This window comes from Stegostoma tigrinum, chromosome 27, assembly GCF_030684315.1.
Source record: "Stegostoma tigrinum isolate sSteTig4 chromosome 27, sSteTig4.hap1, whole genome shotgun sequence".
Classification (NCBI taxonomy): Eukaryota; Metazoa; Chordata; class Chondrichthyes; order Orectolobiformes; family Stegostomatidae; genus Stegostoma; species Stegostoma tigrinum.
Genome location: NC_081380.1, coordinates 14,766,715 through 14,783,207, shown reverse-complemented (window position 1 = coordinate 14,783,207; position 16,493 = coordinate 14,766,715).

The following is a 16,493-nucleotide window of genomic DNA, read 5'->3' as shown; positions in this document are numbered from 1 at the left end:
ATCGGACCAAGGAACAACCAGAAAAACAAATACAGTGATAGTAGGAACTGCCGATGCTCGAGAATCTGAGATAACACGGTGTGAAGGTGGATGAACACAGCAGGCCAAGCAGCTTCAGAGGAGCAGGAAAGCTGAAGAAGAAGGGTCTTGACCCGAAATGTCAAGCTTTCCTGCTCCTCTGATGCTGTTTGGCCTGCTGTGTTCATCCAGCTTCACACCGTGTTATCTCAAAAAAACTAATATCGCTCTTTGCACTTTCACCCAATCAAAAGGACTTCACACTCAGTTGGTTTAGTCTGTAATTCAACCAATGCTAAATTCTTCTTTTGACTTGCTGCACTGGTCGGTTTTGTCACCCTGAACAATATCTCAGTTGGTACAATTGATCACAACATAGTTGCATTTGACTGGGCTTTGGTTCTTTGAAAGAAATGTAAAGCATAAACAAAATTCAGCTAAATGATCAGCATAGTGTGAAGGCAGAGTGTTATTACCTCTGACGAGCAATATATACAATAAAAAGGCTTTGCTTTGATTTAAATCAAAACATCAGAGTCATAGAGTGCAAAACCTTATCCAAACAGTTAAGCATTGGCATGAATTCACAATTCCCCCGCTTATTTGAATGTTAGCCAGAAAGCATTTTCACTAATGACGAAGATATGTAATAGAAAGAATAAGAAACCTATCTCCAAATCAAACTGTAAAATTAAAAGACATTGTATTTTAAATTGATTGGCCCTGAAACTGAGGACAGGGATTACAATGCACAAATAATCTGTGCCCATGAAATAGAATACAGGCTGTGTGCCAACATCAGTGACAATGGGAACTGCAGATGCTGGAGAATCCAAGATAACAAAGTGTGAAGCTGAATGAATACAGCAGGCCAAGCAGCATCTCAGGAGCACAAAAGCTGACATTTCGGGCCTAGACCCTTCATCAGAGAGGGGGATGGGGAGAGGGAACTGGAATAAATAGGGAGAGAGGGAGAGGTGGACCGAAGATGGAGAGAAAAGAAGATAGGTGGAGAGAGTATAGGTGAGGAGGTAGGGAGGGGATAGGTCAGTCCAGAGAAGACGGACAGGTCAAGGAGGTGGGATGAGGTTTATAGGTAGGAAATGGGGGTGCGGCTTGAGGTGGGAGGAAGGGATGGGTGAGAGGAGGAACAGGTTAGGGAAGTGGAGACAGACTGGGCTGGTGTGCCACCATCATGCTGTTTGCTACTTATAATAATTTTGTGTGTAACCAGCGCTTCCTGCACTGTCCATTCTTTTAATTTGTTCATGGGATTTGGGTCTCACTGGCTATGTGTTGCATTGATTACCCTGCCCTAAGTGGCTTTGAGACATTTGTGGTGACCTTTCTTGAGCCACTGCAATCAACTTGGTGTAGGTACATTCTCAGTGCTGTTAGGAAGGGAATTCTAGGATTTCAAGCCAACTACAATGAAGGAATGACAATATAGCTCCAGGCCAGGAAGATGAGTGTATTGGGGGAGAACAATAAAGTGGCTTTGTTCCCAAGCATCTGCTGCCCTTGTCCTTCTTGGTGGTAGTAGCCATGAGTTTGGGAAGTGCTGTCAAAGGAGAGGAAACAATCTCACAGTGTCAGAGATAGTAGGAATTTCTGAAGAAGGGTCTCTAACCGAAACATCAGCTTTCCTGCTCCTCCTCTGGCCTGTTGTTTTTAATCCAGCTCTACACCTTGTTATCTCAATCTTACAGTCTCTACCACATTATACTTCAAAATATTGTACAATTGTCTCCCCCTCTCCTAAATTCCAGAGAGTATAGGCTGAATTTACTCAGTGTTTCATCACGGGACAAGCCAGCATACCCCAGAGACCAATTTAGCGAACCTTTATTGTACAAGTCCAATTCAAGTAAATCCTTTTATAAATCTGGAAACCAATACTGCATTCTGCTGACGTGATCTCAACAAAGCTTGGTATAATTGTTGGAAGACTTATTTATTCTTGTATTCCAATCTCCTTGCAATAAATGGCAACATGTCATTTGCCAACCAAATTGCTTTCTATACACTCAGGCTAACATTCTGCTTTCCTTTTAGGAAGCCTGTTGAAACATCATACAGAGATTTCACACCTTTTACCTTTGTACTACAGTTTCACAACAATTAAAAAAAAGTCTTTCTTACAATACACCATCTCACTTCCAAAACTGAAAGAAGAGATTTTTTTTTGAATTTCAGAGTGCGTAAATGAACAAATTCCTGAAGAGTGTTTTCCATGCTTTCCCAGTTTGGACAGCTGCTGCCCCTCAATTTGACTGGCGACCTCTGCAATAGAATCAGCAAGGATTAGTATGCTCATCTGCAGGGTTACCAACAACTTTATTTTGCAGAGAGAAAAGTTGCCAAGAATGGAAATTGGGGAAGGAATCCCATAATTATGTCCTGCATGCCATTTTTAAAGGGCTCCAAAGTTCTCACATTGGCCACTATTCAACCATTATAGCCACATCAGTCAAATAATTGTACAACACTCACTCATGGTGTTCTTTCCCTCCTGCAATTCAAGGTGGCAGACAATGAAAGCAGAATGAGTTAGGTCTTCAGCATATTTTAAGCCCCAGAAAGGAGCTCCTTGTCTCTTGTTGAGAGTCCATTTCCCTTTCCTCCATCTTCTAGTGGCTTGTCTTGTGTTGCATCCTAAAATTCCAAATTCTATCACATGCTTTATTAGGCTTAGATGCTGTTCAATTCATCACTCGCCTACAAATGATCTCAGTCAATCAGGCACCATATCTAATATTCATAGTGTGTCCTCATTTTTGCATGCCTAACATTACCGCAAACCTCAAACATACATGTTCCAGCTTTCACACATTGGCGACTTTTCAAACATGGTAGACACATCACCCAAATGATTGCACTCACTGATGGTGTTCTCCCTGTCTTGGAAGAGAAGGTGACAGACAACTGAAAGCAGTATGAGAGAAGCCTTCCTACATGTTTTAAGGCCCACAAAGGAGTCTTTTGCTGCAAACCCATCTTCCCCTTCTCCATCTTCTCGTGACTTGTCCTGTTTGCATGACCACTGCTCATTATTCGGGTCAGGCTCAATAACAAAATGAGCCCAGTGTAACAAATATTTTGGAACAACCCATTTGTGCACAAGTCTTTAAGTCACCTAACAAAAAGAAATTACTTTAGTATCAGTCAGATCATTTCTGTAGATCAGACAAACCTGTAACAAATGTTCAGAAGCAGCCAAAATGTGTAGAAAGGCCAGGAGAAATAGTTCAGTAGTCAATGATATCTTGAAATAGTACACGTGGCACTGCTTTATGGCATTGAACATGTGGTCATTTAGGCTCAGTGACATCAAATCAGTGGTTGACATCATCTTCTGTCACCTCCATATACATCCAGCAGAAATTGGTGCATCCACAATGACCCTATTATGAACTGCTAATTTGGTCACTGGCGCACTTCAAAAACTCAAGTGTCTATCCATGCCACGAGTGCCAATTTGAAATCTCAAGGGCTGCTCCTGAGCCAAATTTGCCTCTGTCATCTGATTTCTGCCAGCAAGTCTGGTATAATGAATAAAATGTGTCATACGGAGACACGTTCCAAGGTTGAATGGAAGATGTATCCAAAACCAACTCAACTTCACTCTGTTTACTGTTAGTCAAAATTAAACTCACGTCATTTATTTCTTAAACTTATAAACAGTCAAATTTTACAAGTCTCCCATTGTAGTATGGAGGTTTAATGTTGATTAATTTTTTTCATGTTCAAGAGGGAGAATTGAATTATTCTTACTGACCTTTTGTCTGCAACAAATGTGGTTTTAATTTTCTTTTCCCATTTAAAATCAGGTGGCAGTGTGTTACCTCAAACCCTGTTTGAGAAATTCAGATAAAAAATGACCCACAGCAAACTGTTTAGTGTTAAAATAAAGTCAGGTTTGTGTAATCAAAGCCAAGGGGAATGATTCCTGAGACACATTTATATACAGAAACACACCAAAGAAGAAACAGCAAACAGAAAGGAAAGAATTAATAAGTTACAACCTAGTTAAAATGAAAGAAATCAGAATGAATTCACATGAATTCGAGAACCCAACAAGTCAATGTCCAACTGAAATCTTTACTGTGAGCAGAATTCTCTTTTGCAGAAACTTAGACACAGTCGAACTGTTGGTGAAGGTGTTATTGTAGTAATCAGGGAAATGGTACACTTACACATGTTCAATGTTATAAAGAAAAACAACCTGAGCTATTTTAAGGTATCATTGGCTACTTAGAGTTTAATTGCTGGATTATTTCTCTTGGCTTTTCTGCTTAGTTTGGATACTTTTAGATACTTATGAGATGTTTCAGCAATCAAGAAAAGTGATCTGACTGATGATAAAGTTGTTCTTTATTTGGTGACATAAAGGCTTATGGACAAATGAATTGCTTCCAAATATAAGTGGCCTTGTAGGGTTGCTTTTAATATTGAACATAACCATCATAAAGAGGTCATGCAGTGAAGAAGGAGTTGCTAGAAGTCGGAAAAGAATGAGATGGACTCTTAGAGAATCACAGGTTTCTATCCACGAATCAAATTTTTAAAGGGATATAGGGATCAGAGCAATGGTTTTAGCTAAGATTGGAGCTGTTACATCTTCATGTGTTCCAAATAGACTAACAAACAAAAATCAAATCTGGATAATCTAAGATGAACTCCCTAACTAATGGCACTGTGGATGCACCTACAGCAAATGGACTGCAGTGGTTCAAAAAAGTAGTTCATCACCACCTTCTCAAGGCAACAAGAGAATAGTTGATTAATGTGCACTGAGCCAGCAACACCCACATCCCACAAATTGACAAAAAACTCAAACAAAACAAAACAGTTTCAGGGTTGTGGCTGGTGCTTCAGGTTGAGAAAGTCAGCTATCAAAGTGGTTTTTGATGTCAGCTTATTAGAAACCATTGTGCTTTATAGCAGATAACTCATGTTATTTGCAACAAGTCAATCAGTAAGGGCTTTTGATGGTCTTCTCTGTTTAATACTTGCTAAGATAATCATCTCATCCACAAGTCCTTTGCACTGACTTGTGTGGAATGTTCATACAGTGCAAATACTGTCACATTCCAGGAAGTGTTGAATTCAGCTTTGGCTTGCAAAATGCTGGAAATTTCTGGAAACAATCAGTTAATTATGTGTTCATTGGTAACCATTTTGAAATTTGGCAAAAGCCCATTAAAAAAAAGAAATTTAAACAAGATAATGCAATAATCAATTTAGAATTTTTCTCTTCCAGCTGTCTGGGCATAATAATGTAAATATTTGTATGCTTGACTCATGGATTTAAAAATTGGTTCACTTCCATTCTCAAATGTGAGAGCAATGATTTGCAGTCAACTTGCTCCCAACCTCATTGAGGCAGACACAATGAAAACGTCATGATGCCTCTTAATTGCTATGGTTATATCCTTCATCAAAATGTGATCCATACTGCTGTTAAGCCAAATGCTCAGCTAGGACTCTGCTGCATGCATTCTTAGACTATGTCCCAGCCAGCATCTTGAAGCAAGCCTTCTGCTCTTAAAGGGGAGTGTTACTGATCGTAAGCAAGCTGCAGTTGAACATTTCTCTAGGAATTGTAACTAAGGACAATCATTAAAAATAGAGCAATAGGAAAGAGAAAGGGTTCCTAAGTTCTTGCATGGGATGCTGGTGTCCTTGGTCCAGGAAATGAGCAGATCAATGGAAGGCACATTTCTACGGGGCTGAGGAGGTCCTCAAGGAAGCACCCCAGAATAGATTGGCACAGGTGATCAGGGAGGTTAATTCTCAGAGTTTGACTCCCAGGACCTGGTGACAAGAGTGTAATAACTTTATACAATATCACCTACCAACACAGCAGCAGTGTACTCTCACTATTCGATGCAGCACATTTTCAACGCTTATCCAGGATCAACGTCTGACATCCAGAAGTCAGACCTAAGATTTAGACATGTCAGAGTCTCACAAATTATCATAATGCTTTCATATACCTTGTTGTAATCACTTTTGTCTGGCAATTGATCCAAGTACAGTGCCACACAACTGCAAATACTTTTATCCTTCTTTTGCAGAACAACATGACCCATAATGCGAGGTAGTAAAGCAGAACCAATGGGGAAGATGCACACCTGCATCTCTTGAGCCCTGTGGAAGAGACTGTTGTGTGCAACATGGTTCTCTGCATCGTGGGACCTGCTGGGAGAGAACCCCTAGTATCTACCATCACTGAGATGATGGGGGATGATGATGTTATTTCTTCTTTCCATTTCCCAATAGCAGCGCATTGAATCAGCACAAAAATCACTCATTTGGTTCATTCAACTTGCATTGCCTTCATGAGAGGAAACTATGCTATCATCAGGAAATGAGCATTTTTGAAAAGAACAATAGATGTGGCAATAACATGCCAATGATCACAATATCTGCTCACCAGCATAAGATCAGCCAGAAATGTAAAGTTTAATTCCTGGCTTCTCATCACCACCAACTATTTTCTTAAATCACCCTTATCTGCTTTGTTGACAAGGACAGCTAGCTCCCTTTGTACATTTACACATTACAACCTCGCACCATTTAAGAAACACTCTGCTCCTCGTTTATCCACAAAATGGAACACCTCGCATTTGTAAATATGGCATGCCACCTGTAATGTTCTTGACTACTCACTAGCTTGTCTAAATCTTCATGAAGCCACATTTAATTTTCCTCACAGCACATGTATTATTTGGAAACTTGGAAATATTACACTTGGTCCCCCACATCCAAGTTATTGGCTTATAATGTAAACAGCTGGAGTCAATTACTGATCATTGTGATGTCCACCAACACAAGAATGGCCAATTTTTTCATGTATTGCTTTCTGCCTGTTAGCCAATCCTTATTTTTTGCCAGTACATTACTTCCTATCCCACGTACTTTAATTTTGCTAACCAAATGCCTGTGAGGGACCTTTATCGAAAGCCCTCTGAAAATCCAAGTATACTACTTCCATCAGCTCCTGTTTATGAATTTGTTCATAATATTCTCCAAAAGCTTAAAAGGTTTGTCAAGCATGATTTTCAATTTGAAAATCTATCCTATGTCCAATCAGTTAACTATTTTCCAAGTATCCAGTTATCAGATCCTCTAGAGTAATTGCTAGCATCTTTCCTACGATTGATTAAGGCTAACAAGTTTGTAGTCCTTGTTTTCTCTCAAGCTCCCTTTTTAAATAATGGAGTTATGTTTGTTTATCGATTTTGGGAAGATGACACTAATGCATGACGATAGCCATCTCCTTCAAGACTGTGGAATGTATACTGTCAGGTCCTCAGGGCTCATCAACTGTCAACCCCATTAATTTCTCCAATAGAAACTTCTTACTAATTTTCCTCAACTCCTCATTTTCCATGGTCCTAATACAGATTGCTCTGCGTTGTTCATCAATTAAATACCACCAGTATATGTTGGGGGAGAATCTTCTGCAGAGGCAGGCACAGCAGAGGCTCCAGAAGCACAAAATTAATGCCACTGTCCATACTGGCACAATATGAGGTAAAATGTAGGCATTGCACCAATCAAGTGAAGTTGGAGAAGAATAGGATGTTCCAGAGGGATGGTTACTGACATTTGCCAGCAGCTCAATGAAGAGCTGCATTCTAAGGACTATAAGGAATCCCATGCATATGGCATGAAAGGTGACAGTGGCTCAATGCCTCTTTCATAGTGATCTCTTATTGGGTTCTATTGATGACTTGTGCAAGAATTCCCAGTCACTTTAATAACAAGTGCATCTGAGAATTGCAACATGTTCTCTTCAGAAGACCCTGTAACTTGATAACATGTTGTGTGGACCCCGAATGCCCGGCAGCCACAGCACTGGGGATTGCTGCGACGGCAGCATTTCCACGATTGCAATTGGCTAGGCATGTTTGGCTCTGAAAGCTCCCTGGCAGTAGCCATCTGCACTTAATAACAGGAAAAATTTTCATTTTATCAAGGAGCAGTAGATGGGTGATTACAGTAAACATAATTTAGGTTTATGCCTTCTACGGAAAGGGGTATCTCATGATACCAACATTCTTGCCCAACTCACAATTGCCTCAAGTGTTTGAGCCATTTCAACGAATACAGGATTGGCACATTAGTCACAGTATACCCACAAAATACCTGGATTATGCCAATTAGGAATGCGCAAATTGTTTTTGAGGAGAATACAGTGCCATATAAAACTCAACAAGTGTCAAAACTGAGTAGCTGATACATCTGATAAAATTATGGTTCAGATCCTTGGACTGCTCAGGTGTTTCTATATTCACCAGAGTGTCCAGAATCATTGTGGTCTGCTGGATCTCACTCAACAAATAGTTGATACATTTGTGGGGGAGGGCAGAATGGAGGAACTAAACGTCTCCTCAGATGATGAGAAATGAGAAAACAATGATGATGATGGGCAAGATATTGCCATACAGCAGCAGAAGCCAGGCAACGATGTGATAAAGCAGATGGCCCCCCAGAACCATGTCATTATCATCAGACTCCAGGACGAGTTCAGAGATTGATCCATAGCTTTACTTTGAGAGCTCTGATGGCTGAGAGGCTGGGCTGCTCTCTTGACATTGTTATCCATTTTTATTGATATACTTTTCTGGTAACAACAACAATTCCTTTGTATTAACTCAGTATTAGAGTCCTTTGGTTGTGCCAGTCTGGAACAAAATGTATTCAACTTCCTTGGAATACTATGCTCCTCCATCATTTCATCTCCAGAGCTAGCTGCTGCACTACAGTACCTGCTTTACAGTCTCTACTCACTTCATCTCAGGCAACATGACAGAGAAATAATTTCACTCTTTTGTTGATGCAGTCCTGTATACATTACCGTACTAGAAACCACTTGCATTCTTAGGTCATCACAGATTCAGTCTTGTCTCCCTGACACCTCCTGCCAATGGATAAAATGCCTTGCAATGAACTCAGCCAGACATTATTTAGAAAATAAGACCATAGAAATTAATAGCCAGAGTAGAACATTCAAGTCCCTGAGTCCTTATCTGCTATTCAGATGATGGACCTTTGCCTCAACATAAATTTTGTTTAGCTATTTTTATATTCCTTGATATTTTTGTTTTGCTTAAATCTATTCAACTGTCTTGATTATATTCAATAACTAAACCGCTCAGTTCCCTCGAGTTGAGATTTTCAACAATTCACCACCCTTCCTGAGAATATTTTGATCCTCATTTTAATCCTACAATGTCTACTTTGTATTCTAAGACTATTTTCTCCAGTTCTGGATCATCCACATGATAATAAACATCTGTCTTTAACCAACCCTTCAGAGCTTTGTGCAGTTCTTTGAAATGACCTCATGTTCTTCTAAATTTTGGAGAATACAGGCATGGTATTGTCTGTCTCTCCTCATTGAACTGTACCGACATAGCTTCAAGTAGGCTTGCTAACATATGCAAACTCTTTACATTGCAACCACATCCTTCCTTTAGTCAGGAGGCCACTATTGTGCAGAATGCTCTGAGGCAGCGAACACAAACATTGCACATCTGCAGCAATACGTTGTACATTCAATTCCTCTTAAAGTAAGGTAGTTTGTTTTCCTGAGTTGTTGCTGCACCTGAACGTTGGTTCGCTCTGACTTTTGACCAGGGTCATCCAGACCCTGACACTGAACAATATTTCACAATCTGTCACTATGATAAGGTACTCCACATTCCTATAGGTAGTTCTCCTATAACACAATAGTTGCATTCTTGTGTGACCTTGTGCTAGAGAAAACCACTGTAGAAAATGAGATCAGTATGTCGGCACAACATCGAGGGCCGAAGGGCCTGTACTGTGCTGTAATGTTCTATGTTCTATGTTCTAAAATCACATTGTAGGGTGATTGCTATCAAAAATTGCTTGACTTGTACAGCAGAAAGTTCACGTTATCCAAATAGCGTCCATTATTCATGAGCTGCATTACAGCCAATTTGCATTAACGGAACATGCATTTTAGCAGAATTACCTGTATTTGTTTAGCCTGTCTACCTGCCTTTGAAGCTTCCTTGATTTGCCAACATGACTCACAGCAGAACAGCACCAAGGCATGTAACAAAACCACTGCTGATGCATCTCAGACAGAATTCATACAAGGATGGAGATTAATTAAATATGTGGGAATTAGAAACTCCTGGATTGAATACGACATTTCAGGGACACAAGTTTCCAACTGATAGGCAAGGATCATTACCACATAGGTCAGGAGACATAGAGCTGGCTTAACTGATAATGAAAGGCCATGAGTAGCGTTTCCATTGATCCACATCATCTGTGATGGATGGGATGTGAAACTCAGTACCAGGTCACAGGTTAATGATGGCTAGGGAGGGGATTCACAAGGTGTGGTTCACACATTGGGGAGGTGATTAGCTTCACTGATAGGGCATTTGTTCTCAGCAAGATATCCTTCCTGTTGCTGGTTCTTTCATCAGGACTGAGTGCCTTAGAATGGGTAACCACCCCACTTCCCCTTAAATCTGTAAACCGATCCAGCAGTTTGCTTTTCAGGCTTCATGTATATTTGGAGGGTATACAAGTATACTGTGACCTCTTACTAGTCACAATCCATGAAATCAGTCAAACTTCAAAGTCGCAAAAGAAATTGCAATAGACTAATGAAGAACACATTACAGAACTGAATATGAAAGAAGAATGGGATACTTCACTGGCTTCTAAATTTGTGGAGCTAAAAAGAAAGCTCACTTCTCTGCTAAGACAAGAAAAGAGAAAGTTCAAGAAGAAAGACTGAACAACTGGCCGAGGATAAATCTAAACTTAAGAGTACCACCTCTGAAATAATGCAGTATTTCTGAGGTAACTGCTCAGCTATCAAGGTTGAAATGAAGAACTGATAGGGAAAGAAATGAAGCAGGATATATGACAAACTGTGTACTAAGCTAATTAAAAGATTGCCATTTTACAGGAAGATTTGGAGCAACCTAAATGTAAAACAAATCAGACTCAGCAAGAGCTGCTATAGAAACAGGAGCCTGAGCTCAAAGCAATGCTTAAAACAGAAAGAAGTAAAGCTGGACATTGCAAACAGCTGCAAATCACATTCCTTTCAGAAACCATGATGGTCTTATGAAATAATTCAAGCAAGACACAATGAAGCCAAACAATTACTGAAGTAGCAATTTATTTTTTTTCTATTCATTTTGTGAGATGTGGGTGTCACTGGCCAGCCAGCATTTCTTGAGACTAGCCCTCAACCTAATACTAACCCAGTCCAAGTTGCTCTTCAGAAGGTGGTGGTGAGCTGCCTTCTTAAACTGCTACAATCCTCTCTAGTTGTGAGTTGATCCACAATGCTACTGGGAAGGGAATTCCAGGATTTTGACCAGCAACAGTGAAGGAACAGTGACATATTTCCAAGTCAGGATGGTGAGTGGCTTGGAGACGAACTTGAAGGTGGTGGTGTTCCCATATGTCTGATCCCTTGCGCTTCTAGATGGAAGTGGTCATGGGTTTGGAAGGTGCTGTCTGAGGATCACTGGTGAATTTCTGCAGTGCAGATAGATAGTACACACTGCTGCTAATGAGTGTCAGTTGTGGAGGCGGTGCATGCTTTGTGGATGTAGTGCCATCAAGTGGGCTGCTTTGTCCTGGATGATGTCAAGCTTCTTGAGCATTGTTGGGGCTGTGCTCATCCAGGCAAGTGGGGAGTATTCCATCACACTTCTGACTTGTGCCTTGCAGGCTTTAGGAGTCAAGAGGTGAGTTACTTGCCACAGCATTAGATTAGATTAGATTCCCTACCGTGTGGAAACAGGGCCTTTGGCCCAACAAAATCCAAACCGCCCCTTGAAGCATCCCACCCAGACCCATCTCCCTATAACTCACACACCCCTGAACACTACAGGCAATTTAGCATGGCCATTCCACCTAGCCTGCACATCTTTGGACTGTGGGAGGAAACCGGAGCATCCGGAGGAAACCCATGCAGACATGGGGAGGATGTGCAAACTCCACACAGACAGTCGCCCAAGGCTGGAATCAAACCCGGGTCCCTAGTGCTGTGAGGCTGCAGTGCTAACCAGTGAGTCACCATGCTGCCCCAATAGCTAGGAAGCTAGGAACACCGTCGTATTCCTAGCTTCTGGCCTGCTCTTGTAACCATTGTGTTCATGTGGTGAGTCCAGTTGAGTTTCTGGTCAATGCTAACACCCAGGATGTTGAGAGTGGGGGATTCAGTGATGGTAACACCATTGGATGTCAAGGGTTGGGTGTTAGATTGTTACTTATTGCTGATGGTCATAGCCTGGCATTTGTGTGGCGTGAATATCACTTGCCACTTGTTAGCCCAAGCCTCGATATTGTCCAGATCTTGTTTCATGTGAACATGGACTGCTTCAGTACCTGAGGAGTCACGAATGGTGCTGAATATTGTGCAATCATTGGCAAACATCCTCACTTCTGACCTTATGATAGAGGGAGGTCATTGATGAAGCAGCAGAAGATGATTAGGCCTAGGACACCACCCTGAGGAACTCCTGCAGAGATGTCCTGCAGCTGCAATGATTGACCTCCAACAACCAGCTTCCCATGTGTCGGGTATGACTCCAATCACCGGAGAGTTTTCCCCCTGATACTCATTGATTCCAGTTTTGCTAGGGCTCCTTGATGCCACACTTGGTTCAGGGGCTGTCAATCTCACCTCACCTCTGGAAGTCAGCTCTTTTGTCCATGTTTGATCCAGGGTTATAATGTGGTCAGGATCTGACTGGTCCTGGTGGAACCTAAACTGGGTATCGCTGACAGGTGCTGCTTGGCAACACTGTTGATGACACCTTCCATCACTTTACTGATGATGGACTGATGGATTCGTAATTGGCTGGTTCAGATTTGTCCTGCTTTTTGTGTACAGAATATACTTGGGCAATTTTACACATTGTCGGGTAGATGCCAGTGTTGTAACTGCACTGGAACAGCTTGCCAGGGAAGTGTGTATTAAGCTGGGGAGGTGGCAAGTTCTGGAGCACCAGTCTTCAGTACCATTGCTGTAATGTTGTCAGGGCCCGTAGCCTTTGCAGTATCCAGTGTCTCCAACCATTTCTTGACATCACATGGTGTGAATCAATTTGGCTGAAGACTGGTATCTGTAATGTTGGGGACCACTGGAGGAGGCTGAGATGAATCATCTACTCGACACTTCTGGCTGAAGTTTACTGCAAATACTTTAGCCTTATTTTTTGCACTGATATGCCTGCTCTTCCATAATTGAGGATGGGGATATTTGTGGAGCCTCCTCCTCCAGTGAGTTGTTTAATTGTCTACCACCATTCACAACTGGATGTAGCAGGACTGCAGAGCTAAGAGCTGATCTGTTGGTTGTGGTATCGTTTATCTCTGTCTATCACTTGTTGCTTTCGCTGTTTGGCATGCAAATAGTCCTGTTGATACCTCCTGGTTGATACCTCATCTTCAGGTGTGTCTAATGCTGCTCCTGGTATGCCCTCTTGCACTCTCCATGAACCAGGGTTGATCCCCTGGTTTGATGGTAATGGTTGAGTGGGGATATGCTGGACCATTTGGTTACAGATTGTTCTGGAGTAGAGTTCTGCTGCTGTTGATGGCCCACAGCACCTCATGGATGCCCAGTCTTGAGTCGCTAGATCTGTGCGAAGCCTGTCCCATTTAGCACAGCGATAGTGCCACACAACACGATGGAGGTTGTTCTGAATGTGAAGGCGGGACTTTGTCTCCACAAGGACTGTGCAATGGCCACTCTTACCGATACTGTCATGGATAGATGTAAATGCAGCTGGCAGATTAGTAAGGATGAGGTCAAGAATGTAGTTCCATCTTGTTGGTTCGCTCACCACTTGTCATAGACCCAGTCTAGCAGCTATGTCCTGTAGGACCTGGCCAGCTCAATCACTGGCACTGATGCTGAACCACTTTTGGTGATGGGCATTGAAATCCCCCATCTAGAGTACATTTTGTGCCTTTGCCATCCTCAGTGCTTCCTGTAATTGTTGTTCAACATTGAGGAATACTGACTCATTAGCAGAAGGAGGATGGTATGTGGTAATCAGCAGGAAGTTTCCTTGTCCATGTTTAACCTGAAGCCATGAGAATTCATGGGATCTGGAGTCAATATTGTGTACTCCTGGAGCAACACCTTTCTGACTGTACACCACTGTGCCACCACCACTGCTGAGTCTGTCCTGCATGTTGGACAGGACATTTCCAGAGATGATGATGGTGGTGTCTCGGACAATGTAAGACATGATGCTGTGAGGTATGACTGTGTCAGGCTATCGATTGACTAGTCTGTGGGTCAGCAGTCCCAATTTTGGCACTAACCCCCAGATGTTAGCGAGGAGGACTTTGAAGGGTCGACAGGGCTGTTTCTGCCATTGTCTTTTCCGGTGCCTAGGTCAATGCCAGCTGATCCATCCAGTTTCATTTCTTTGACACTGTTGAGTTTGGTACAACTGAATGGCTTTCTAAGCCATTTCAGAGGGCAGTTGAGAGTAAGCCACATTGATGGAGTCTGGAGTCACATGTAAGCCAGACCAAGTGAGAGTGGTAGATTTCCTTCCCTGAAGGACATTAGTGAACGAGGTAGGTTTTTCAGACAATCAGCAATGATTTCATGGTAATCAGTAGTTACTTAATTCCAGATTTTTAAAAAATCTCTTTTCTAATTATTGAATTCAAATTCCACCATCTGCCATGATAGGATTCGAACCTGGGTCCCCAGAACATTAGCAGAGGTTCTGGATTAATAGTCTGGCAATAATTTCTATAGGCCATTGAGTACCCCTGAAGTATACAAGGATTTGACTTTCAATCATGCAAAAAGAAATAAAACTGAAAAGGCTGAGAAGTTATTAGAGTAAGTTATAAAGATGAAATTATACTGGATCAAAAGAACACAAAAGCTTTGGTAGAATTGGAATAACCCTGAGCATAAAAGCAATAGCTTTATAAAGAGCTGGAAGTTATTAAGAAACAAAACAGTAAATGTCAAGCAGACTTGAACCATTCAACACAGCATATTTAACAAGATCAGTCAGGGGCTAATCAAAAGAAAACCTGGCTGAAACAATCAGGACAAGCAAATTCTAGGACAGCAAGTGCAGTCCTCAAACACTTGATAACACAAACAGGAATGACATACAAAATCACAGATGACTGCACAAGTCAAAGTCAACAATATGACAGCCAGATGTATCCACAAATTATAAAGACTCATACGCGCACCTGTGTTTTAAATAGTTATCTTCCTTTGGAAAAGTGGTAATTATTTTATCTGTACTTTCCCTTTAAGAGAATTTACCTTTAAGGGCTCTATGTGAGATGTGTATACAATGTTGCTGTTAACCTCCTGTCGGCCTGCAAGCTACTGATACAAAAATCATCTGTTTTACTGATTGAAATAAACTAAGGTGTCCTCTTCCATAGAATCCCTACAGTGGGGAAACAGGCCATTTGGCCCATTTTGACTCTCTGAAGAGCATCCTATAAGACTCAACCCCCGTCCTATCCCTGTAACCCTGCATATTCCATGGCTAACCCACCAAACCTATACACTATAGGGCAATTTAGCATGGTCAATCCACCTAACCAGCACATCTGTGGATTATGGGAGGAAACTGGAGCACCTGGAGAAAACCCACAGAGATATGGGGAAACTCCACACAGACAGTTGCCTGAGGGTAGAATTAAACCCAGGTGCCTGGTGCTGTGAGGTAGTAGCACTAACCATTGAGCCACCATGCCTCCCCAAATCAATTAATCAGTATCTGATGAATAAAGGATCATTAAACCATTAATATTAACAGGACAGCACCATACCAGATATGGCTCATGTCTGTGCATTTATGTAGTTCATCAGTCACTTGTTGTTCTGTGAAGATCCCAATTTAAAAGATGACTTCTAGCAAAGCTCGAGTTTCAAAAAGGATCATTATTACATAGCTAATATTGAAAGTTGCTAGTTAACAAAGTGCTACAGTTGTAAATCAGCGCACGTTTCGGGAGGAGGTTTGTGCTTGTGTGATGAACTTCTATGGAATTGCGTGCAATTGTTAACCTATTTCAGTACAGCAGTTGATTTGTCTTTATCTCCTCACTGTGTTCAAAACTTTTTTGTTTTGTTTTTAGCATTTTCTTAATGTTCTGATTAAAATAGAATCTCACAGTCTGTCTTATTACTATGCTATGCTAATTTTGATGAATCATTGATCCACAGGGTAATGTCCATCATGCTGGAATTCCTTGTGGGTGGTCCTTCCAGTTTCCTGTTATCTTGGAAGGTTTCAATTCTCACATCCAAAAGGATCCATCACATTAATTAAGGCTTAATTATATTCTGAACAGATTTCTTTTTATTGCATATATACACACACACTAAAGCAGTACTGTATAGTCTTGGTATAGACTTTCTATAGGCTGATTGTTAGGCTGTTAATCAAGAG